We start from the raw sequence: 10275 nt of genomic DNA, 5'->3' as shown, positions 1-10275 counted from the left end.
AAAGTTATCTGCAAGCTGTTCATATGCATGGCTGTTTCTTATAATTGCTGTGTTTTTCATACAGTCCTTGCTCTCCCGTGCCAGCTTCCTCATATTCCTTCTTTGTTTAAATGCTGTCTCCCTCCAGAGTTTTTCTCTCATGTTCACATCGTACTCTTCCTCCCCTCCACACGCTCCCCCACCCCACCCATTATCATTCCCATCACAGTACAAAAATGGGCCAATAATTTGTTTCTTTCCTTCTTGTGTGTGTGTGTGTGTGTGTGTGTGTGTGTGTGTGTTTCCCTTTTTTCCTGGTTTCTCTATTAAGCAGTAGCTCAGGAGGGCAGGAGATGCATCTGCCTCATTCCTTAACGAATTCTCAACATGCAGCACAGTTCCTGACATTTAAAAAGGACTCAAAACTTGCTGTTAGATAATAAATAAATAAGTCAATCAATACAAATAGTTGTCTTTACAAGTGTGTTCACTCTTGGCAAGAGTCCTGAGTATCAGTCAAAGCCTGTATGAGGGAGTATGCTTCTTCTGGACACTGCTCATCATCCCTAAAGCATGGTCATCTAAGCCTGAGGAAATGTAATCCCTGGAGTTGGAGATTTCTGGCTCTAAAACGGCTATGTTAATGTGAAATCTTACATTAAGAAGTTTATCATGTTTCCCAGCCAAAGCCCTCAGCCAACTTCCCAGCCTGGAATGTAAAATCAGAACTCTTGGCTGCTGTACACAATTGACCTTGGCATTACCTCTCCTATTGGCTTAAGCTTGTTATTGAAGCATGAAATTCCACCATCAAGGCCATTCTCGGGAAAGTAATGCACGCACATGCGCGCGCACACACACACACACACACACACACACATATACACCTCAGAGGTCTAAGCATACTATTTTGATACCCTGGATTCTTTCATTTCTGGCACTTTGTTGAAGGGCTCACATCCAGTGCACAGCTAGGAAAATTCAGTTAAGCAAACTCTGAGCTTACAGAGGGCTTCAAACATAGCCTACAAATTACAAGGTCAAAAAAGCAGTGTCCTTCCTATTTTTGAACTTAAAGAAACAAGTTGTGCAAAAATGCATGTTTTAAAACATGCTTGAAATGGCTTGGTTTCAGATGATGCATTTTAAGGTTCAGAGAATGTTTTGGGTTTTGTTTTTTTTTTTTTTTGAGACAGGATCTTGCTATGTAATTTAGGCTGGGCTTGAATTCACTATGTAGTCCAGGCTGGCTTCAAACTCACAGCCATACTACTGCCTCATTCTCCCAATGCTGGGATTACAGGTATTCGCCACCATGTCCAGCTAGGTTCAGAGAACTTTGTAGGCTTTTGGTTTCCCATAACGATTTTTTCAATTTTAAATCATATTAACTACTGCCCAGGTGAGCAATAATTTACATTGTTGTGATTCAATGCAAAACAAAAAAAAAATATGACACAGACGTAACCATGGCTTTCTCTACTCACAACAGGCTTTACAAATCTGTCCAACTCAATTTTATAACTGAGGTCACTATGTAATTACCATTGAAAAAATCATTAATAGAGCTTTAATATTCAATTCATTTTGTTAAAGAATAAACTCTTGACCTTCCCCAGACACACGTAGAGATCCTCTGAAGTACTCACACCCATTTTTGGGTATGACTCAAGCATAGGAATTCTGCATCCATAAAAGAGAGGTAATGCCCACCAACAGAACTGTTACAAAGTTGAATATTAGTCATGTATTAAGTATCTCTAATGTGTTTTCTCAGGATCTCTCACCTTCCAAAGTGCTCTTGCACACTACTTTTGCAGCCCAACAACTCAACATCTATCACCTTATATAACTGAACTTCAATATCATGAAAGCTTGAGGCAAGTCCTGAATGGCTAACACTGATGTTTTCACACATGTGCCAAGCCTGTATCAGTATTGATGTTTCTCCTTTGTAGATGGGCTTCAGCAGATACTCCCAATCCACCATCGGTCTTGGGTGAAGAATCAGGGTTGCTTTGACCCTCCCTACAGGGTAACTAAAATGAATACAAACCTCCACACAAACACTCTAAAGGAGCCAAGGTTATCCACAGGGAATACTAAGAAACAAAACTGAAAGGCAGAGATAAAAATCTAACATGGGAGGCAGAATCACATCATAAGTAGCAAATCATAGCCCCAGCTATCATGGCCCTCAGACCACCTCCTTTTACTCATTCTTCATGTCTCTCCATTCATGCTGGGGCTGCAGAGAAGACAGATGCTGTTGATGCTAAACCCCATATCTCATAGACCACCTAAGCTTAGACCTTAGGCCAGGTGTGATGGGGTTACAGCCTTCTGAGCAGGTCTCTGCAGCTTCCCTGGGCACACCATGCCTTCACTCTGAAATGACCAGATCTGGGCATAAATGCAGGAGACCTCCTTGCATGGGAATTCTTTGTCCTCCAAGTTAAACAGGTTATACATATATACATACATACATACATAAAAATCCTGTATCCTGAAGTCCTTCAGGATTCTTGATTAATCCAAAGTAGCAAGGTCCTCCTCAGTTCAGGGTAGAAATATGCACTAGAGTGTATCTGTTCCATTAATATATGTGGTTGTTTGCCTCTTTTGGGCTGAAAGAGTATTATGAAGGGAATTTTCCATGAAAAAGAAAGTAAAAAATTATTTGACCACCCTGAGCTTGCCCCTCCACCTGGCAAGTACTGGTCAGAACAGAACAATGGCTGACTGCTCTAACCAGGTTATGAGCCACCTGTTCTGCCCCCCTACCCCTCCCCATTGTCTGACACCACCATTTCTCTCACTGTTGTTATCTGATTGTCTCCTATAGACATATCTGTTTGAAAATTGTATCTTACTTTTTGGTATATAGCACATTTAAATGTGAACACTGTTTCACTTGCATCATTTGGGAAAAGATACTTTAAAAATGAAATTCAGACTAAACATTTATTTAACCCATCCTGAAACTTTGAAAATCTCTGCACTGTATTATCTTCAAGAACTTTTTCTGTTTCAGAATTCTACAAATCTAAGGTACAACCTGCATCCCGTACTGTTGCTTTTAGCTTTTGTGGCTTTCTTTCATTTCTCAGTAAAGAGTGGGTTTCTCTTTAAGACAGAGAACAAGTTTTCCACGTTTGCCAGGAGGGAGGGGTGTCATCCCCTTTCGCTGATGCAAGAGCCTAGTGCGGTGCTTGTAGTGGTATCGGAGGAGCCTCGCTGACACTGGGGCCTGGGGCTGAGCCGTCTCTCTTCCTACCGGTGCCATGTCCGGTGAAGAGATGATTTTTGATTCTACTATGAGCAAGAAGAAAAAGAAGAAGAAGCCCTTTATGTCAAATGAGGAAGGGGATGCCCAGACAGAAGAAACCCAGCCTTCAGAAACAAAAGAAGTGGAGCGAGAACCAACTGAAGATAAAGATGTGGAAGCCGATGAAGAGGACAGTAGGAAGAAAGATGCTTCCAATTATCTAGATGACTTGAATTTCTTTACTCAAAAGAAAAAGAAGAAAAAAAAAAGATATTTGATATTGGTGAAGCAGAAGAGAGTATAAACGATCTTAAGATTGAAAGTGTCGTCCAAGAGCTAGCTGAACCAGAAGATGACCTTGGTATTATGCTTGGCAATAAAAATGAAAAAAAGAAGAATGTCAAGTTCCCAGATGAGGATGAAATACTAGAAAAAGATGAAGCTTTAGAAGATGAAGACAGCAAAAAAGATGATAGTATTTCATTCAGTGACCAGACAGGCCCTGCCTGGGCAAGCTCAGAGAGAGACCACACATATGAAGAGCTACTGAATCGAGTATTCAACATCATGAGGGAAAAGAATCCAGATATGGCTGCAGGAGAGAAAGGAAAATTTGTCATGAAACCTCCACGGGTCATCCGAGTAGGAACCAAGAAAACTTCTTTTGTCAACTTTCCAGGTATCTGTAAACTATTACATCATCAACCCAAACATCTCCTTGCATTTTTATTGGCAAAATTGGGTACAAGTGGTTCTATAGATGGCAATAACCAACTTGTTATCAAAGGAAGATTCCAACAGAAACAGATAGAAAGTGTCTTAAGAAGACATATCAAGGAATATGTCACTCATCACACACACATGCCGATCAGCAGACACAATTCTGCAGAAGGACACCCAGCTCTATTTCTTACAGTGTGAAACTTGTCATTCTCAACACTCTGTTGCCAGTATCAAAACTGGCTTCCAGGCAAGCAAGCACAGCTTCGTGCCAAAGCTAACTAATTTGTTAATCACCACTGATTTTGCAAAGCGTTTTCTGAGGAATTGGCTGTACAGGTTTGCCGTCAGCATGGATATATCACTGTATTAAAAACAAGATAGAAAAGCTACCAAGTTCTTTGGCGAGTGGTTGGTTGATCTGAAATCCTTGCCAATGCTCAAACTGTTGACATACTTATTGCCTACTTTAACAACTGTCAGAGAAACATGATGGGGTAAGGAGGTGCTTTTTTAAAATTGTTCATAGACTTATGTAAAATGCAAGATAAATTAAAGTTATTACAACAGTGGAAAAAAAAAAAGACAGAGACCGGGGTATGTCTCATCCTTGATCTTAGAATAAATGGACAGATAGCTTGGCAAAGTTTATTACTTAGGGAGCTGGATAAGGAAAACAGAGAGAGAAAATGCTATGGATTTCTATGCTGCAAAAACAATTTAGATGTGCATTCAGTACCAGAATAGATTGTAAAGAAAGAGAGAAAAAAAGAGAGAGAAAAAAAAAGAGAGAGAGAGGGAGAGAGAAAAGAAGAAAGTAATTGAGGGGGAAAGTAAGAAACATAACAGAATAAATGCTATAGAGCTATGACTCTAGCATGTAAGTAAATCCAACTGCATATACAACAATAAACATTTCTAGGTATACAGATAAATTGAAGGATATACAGAAATCTCTAGAGTCAGTGCCTGTGGGGGAGGGAGAAGAAGGGAGTGAGATGAAGAAGGAAAGTAGAACAAAGCATGTAAGCCCTGCCCAAACTAACAGTGACAATATCGTACAGCCGCAACATGGAAGAATATAACTCACAGCAGCACCTGCGGTCCAAAATGGGAAATAATAACAACAGTGTAGCAACACTGAAGAATATAACTCACAGTGGCACCTGAGGTCCAAAATGGGAAATAATAACAACACTGTGACTCGGAAAATTCCACCTCTACAAAACACTGGAAGAAGAGAAAGGAAGGGATTTGCTGTTCTTGTGTCTTTTTCATTTGTGAATAAAGGTCATTGAAAAGAACCTAAATATCAAGATCTGAGCAGAACCTGACAGTACCTAGATGACTGAAAAATACAGTCACTATTTAAATCTTAATGTATTATGGTAAAAGACACATTGGCATTAATCTCCTTCAAAATATTCCCCCTCTCTTTGAACACACTTATCTCCATCATTTTTAACATTTTCTGAGGCAGTTCTAAAAGTCTTCTTTGGGAGTACCTTTAGTCATACTGTTAGGACTGGCTCCATGTCCTGAATCAATTCAAAGTATACCTTTCATGGTAACTTTGACATTAGGAAAGAGACAGAAGTCATACAGTGCCAGATCTAGTAAATAAGGTGATAAGGATACACAGTAATGTTTTTACAAATCTGCCTTTCTATGGGACGACATTGGGCAGCAGCATCTGCCATATTTTTTATCACACCTCATAAAAATACTCATGACAGAGAACTTCCAGAAACTACCTCAGGAAATGGAGAATAGTGGGATAAGTTGTTTGAAGTAAGTGGGAATGTTTTAAGAGGGGTAAATAGCAATGTGTGTTACTATAATAAAGTTTAAAATTTTAAATATTCACTATATATTTTGATCACCCCTTGTATTACCTTCAAGTCATAGCACTGAAGCATTAATCTGGTATGAATCCCTCAAAAAGCAGACATGGGCAAACATGACAACCCTCCTTCACCCATGTCCATGTGTCCACCATGTCATTGTTTGGCCATCCAATTTTGGCCAGATATAGCACTACCAATATCACTATTTCCTTCCTTTTGTCCCCAAGCTATTACATTTTGAACTTAAATACTGACTTTAGCCATGTCCTAAGTAATACCATGCATCTAATCATAGTTTTTGTGTGTTAGTTGTATCCTCTTATTAAACATGGAAATAAATTTCAAGCTATTAGAATTTTTAAATGCCAATTAAGGCTCCGTCCGCCTCAAATTGTCTAACACCTTTGTTACGGTAATGCTCACTACTGAAACAAATATACTAAAACTATATAATCACTCAGATACAACTGGCATTTACTTCTTGTTCGTGTGACAGCCTGAAGCTGGTAAGCAAGTCATCAGGACCTATAACTTCCTCCACAGTCTGGCCATGCCACAGGATGCCTCGAGGGCCTTGGGGGCAGGGAGGGGACAAGAACGTGGTAGAGCATGCTGGGCGTTGTCTTGTACAGGCCTGAAGGGGAACATACACCCTATCTACTCAAATACCTCAGCTACAATTCAGCGACATGGTCACCCTGCCTCCCAGGCCAATTGCATATGTTGGTCACTTTCCCATCACCAAGACAAAATATCTGATACCCACAATTTAAAAGAAGGCCTTATTTGGCCTCAAGATTTAGCTCATGGTCAGCTGGCTCCAAGGCAAAATCAGCATGATAGAAGAACCTGGAGCAAGAAAGCTGTTCAACCCATGGTAGCCAGGATCCAGAGAGAGAGGTAGATGCCCAAGATAAGAACACACGCTGCCATGTCACAGCCCCAATCACCCACTTCTTCCATAATACCCCACCACCAATCAGCACATTTAACTATGAACTTATCAAAGAATCGGTCCACTGAAGGGTATAGTGTCCCTGTGATCCAACCACCTTCCAAAATTCCCACCTCTGAACACATGAGACTTTTGGGGGACATTTAGGGTCTAAACCATAACACTGGGAAATATGGTAACAGGAAATAAGGAGAAACGAAAGCTATATTGTGTCCTGTTATGTTTATAAATCTATTGCTTTCTCGTATCCAGGCATTTTTAAGGCAGAGAGTAACCTTATGTTTGTTATCTCTTGCAGAGTGCATACCCGTGTGGCCAAGTGACTATTCACTGAATGGCTGATGGATCAATCTGTGTGTGTGCCCTTTCACATTCACACTCCAGTACACAGCAGAGATATGGCCCACGTATGTTCTGTGCTACAGGAGTCAGGTTAGTGGGAATAGAAAGAACCATTAACATCTAGAGACCTCCAAGAAAGATCAGATTTTACCTCCTGGAAACCCTGTGTCTCCCTTAAGCCAAGCACAATTAAGAAACATTGTGACAGATATACTATAGAAACACACAGGGGATACTGCTAGTGGTTTTCTTCTGAGTGAAAGAAGAGGTCAGGAAAACTTCTGAAAGTGTAAGATGAAATGCTTAAATTTGGCAACAGGGAAGAAAGAACAAAGACAAATAAATTTCAAAGATAAAAGACAACTCTGAAAACCAGCAAACTCTGTTTTGCACAATTAAAACTCAGGGAAAAAAATAAAATAAAATAAAACTCAGGGAAAGGCCATTTTCTTAGAAATGGCTAAGGCTGGAAGAAGCTAAAAATCACATAATGGTTTTTCAAGTGGTGTCCTAGGGAAAAGCAAGAACAAATAATTTATGAAATGGAAATTGAGGAGAGAAAAGGGGAAATGAATGTCTAAAAGCAGACATGGTGTCTGCAGAGCCGTCTGGAAGCATGGAAGGAGTTGATAATTATTTACAAGGCAGTAGTTGCATGAGGATAAATGCCTTACAAACTTACCAGTGTTCATAATAGAAGCATATTTTCTCAAATCATTCCCCAGCACAGATGTGAAGTAGGATACGAAACATATCTGTTCAGCCCGTGGTAAGAACATGCCTTCTGCACTGGCTGAGTGAGAGATTATATTTGTTTTTTATTCCTGCCATAACAAATTACCACAGATGGAGCAATTTAAAACAATGCTAATTTATTATTGTTTAATCTTTTGTATCAGAAATCCAACAAAGTTCTTCCAGGCTCCGCTCAGCAAGGTACACTCTTGTCTGAAAGATGGAGGGGAAATTCATTTCGTTGCCTTCTCTAGTTTGTAGAGAAACATCTCTCTGCCATATTTAAGTACCGTATGATTGCATTGGGCTACTCAAATAATCCAAGAGCATCTCTCTATGTTAACTTCAAATGATTAGCAACCCTAATTCCATCTGTCACCTTCATTCCCCTTGCCATTTAATGTAGTATATTCACAGGTTCCAGCAATTAGAATATGTGACGGGTGGTGGAAGGCATTATTATGTCTTGCTCAGATAATCACTCTACGGATGGATTATGGATTTTGTAAAATTATTAACAGTGTGTTCTGCATATTTCACTTCTATTGGCAAGGTTTCAAATAAATCATCTCGGCCTGTCCTCGGGAGACCCGTGTAATATGAGGGTGGCTATGTGATCATTCCAATTTCTACATGGCGCCCAATGTCACCTAAGTTTCTGTTCTTTCCCCAGGGCTATCATCTTCCATATAGCTTCCAGGAGGCCATTGAGGTAGAGTGAGTATGTGAATTCTGGTGGGATAATTGCATTTCCATGATAATACACCGTGCACTGATTTCCCAGTAAAGGTGTTTTTAAAGAACAAAACCATAAAATTCAAAAGGGAAGATGTCAGTTTGGCAATGATCGACTTGCAAACTGTTCTGTGTTACTCTGAATTTCACAAGAATAAAAATTGTAAACCAAATGCAAGATTTTGTACTTGTATTCCTCTGGGTTCTTTACAAGATGTCCTTCATTTACACTAGTAATAAGAACATATGTTCTAAATAATTCCCATGTGGACTACTGATCAGAATCAGCTAACCAACATAATCATATGACTGTACCTACAAAACACATCGATTTAGGAAAAAGACTTCAAGGGAAAATATGACTTCCAGGGGAAATTCTGTTATATTTGAGCAAGAGGAAATATTTATGAATTCAAGCTTGTGCATTTAACAGATGACTTGCGTGCCTTCAAAATGAATTGACTCATTGCTACCTCATTTCATAAAATTAATATGAAGTCTTCTGATGACCAACATGTCCAGCATGAAGAAATATGAATGTATTCATTCACTATGAGTCCAGCAAACACCTCCATAATACCTACTCTGCTTGATAATCTAGCCAGATCATCTGTGAAGAGGTTCCCAGACAGGGTTAATATAAGCTGCAGTCAGTAATAGAAATTACTGGTCTCAGTGTGGGTGGGTGTCACTTCGTCCTTTGAAGGCCTAAGTCGAACAAAAGGCAGAGAAAGGAGAAATTCACTGCTTTGGTTTCTGCCTGTCTTCTTGAGCTGGGACACTGATCTCCTGCCTTGGACTGGGACTTACATCATCAGCTCCCTCTGGTTCTTAGGCCTTTGGACTTGGACACCAATTGTTCTGGGACTCTGGCTGGCAGGTGGAAGATCATGGGACTTCTAAGCCTCCATGCTTATTTCAACCAATCCCTATAGTAAATATATCCAATTCCTATAATAAATCTTGTTCATTCGTTTCTCTCAAGAATCCTAATAAAAACAAGATTGCTCAAAGATTAACACGGATTCCTAGGAGGTGGAGAATTTTCTCTCACTGGACATGTCTGGGCCTAAGAATTATTGAAAACTTACAGAGAGGTTGGAACAAGTAACTTTAAAAATGTTTGTATCATAGACACTTTCTGATGCTAAGAAGAAATGGGTTTGGATTATTTTGACCTGCTTTATAAAGGAATCCATGACCCTCTAGGAATCTAGGGCTGTGTCTTGGTTACTTTTCTCTCATTGCTGAGACAAAATACCCAATGCCCAAAATGAAGAAAGAAAAGGTTTATTTAGGTTGAAGTTTGTGGAGGTTTCAGTCCATACTTGGCTGGCTCCGAGGCAGAAGGTAGCAAAAGCAGCAATAGCAAAGCAGGGAATGGCAGCCGGACAGCAATGCAGCCAGAGCAAAAAGAAGAAATGGTGGCAAGCAGCTTCTTTCCCTCCCTTACATTGTAAACAGGCTACTCCCACCTGAGGGGCATGTAGCTCTCACATAATTTCCATGTGCTCCTGTTCCACAGGCTCAGGATATATACAAAGTAAGCACTCTGGATTCCTGCTGAGTCACTTAGCCAAACCTCTAGACTCCCCAAGCTGACACAATGTATCAACCATAACAGGCTGTCATAAAAGGGAATGAAGTCATGCATCAAACAATCTGTATATGGAAAACCTACTACAAACATTTAT

The 10275-nt window shown here is 39.9% G+C and overlaps 1 pseudogene; it reads left to right on the top strand.

The window, feature by feature from the left end:
* The first annotated feature begins 3263 nt into the window (after positions 1–3263).
* LOC102014713 lies at positions 3264–4252 on the top strand (annotated as a pseudogene).
* The last annotated feature ends 6023 nt before the right edge of the window (positions 4253–10275 follow it).

This window comes from Chinchilla lanigera, unplaced genomic scaffold (assembly GCF_000276665.1).
Source record: "Chinchilla lanigera isolate Chin_1 unplaced genomic scaffold, ChiLan1.0 scaffold00150, whole genome shotgun sequence".
NCBI lineage: Eukaryota > Metazoa > Chordata > Mammalia > Rodentia > Chinchillidae > Chinchilla > Chinchilla lanigera.
Note: the sequence above shows the minus strand (reverse complement) of the source record. Positions and strands in the feature narration are given on the sequence as shown.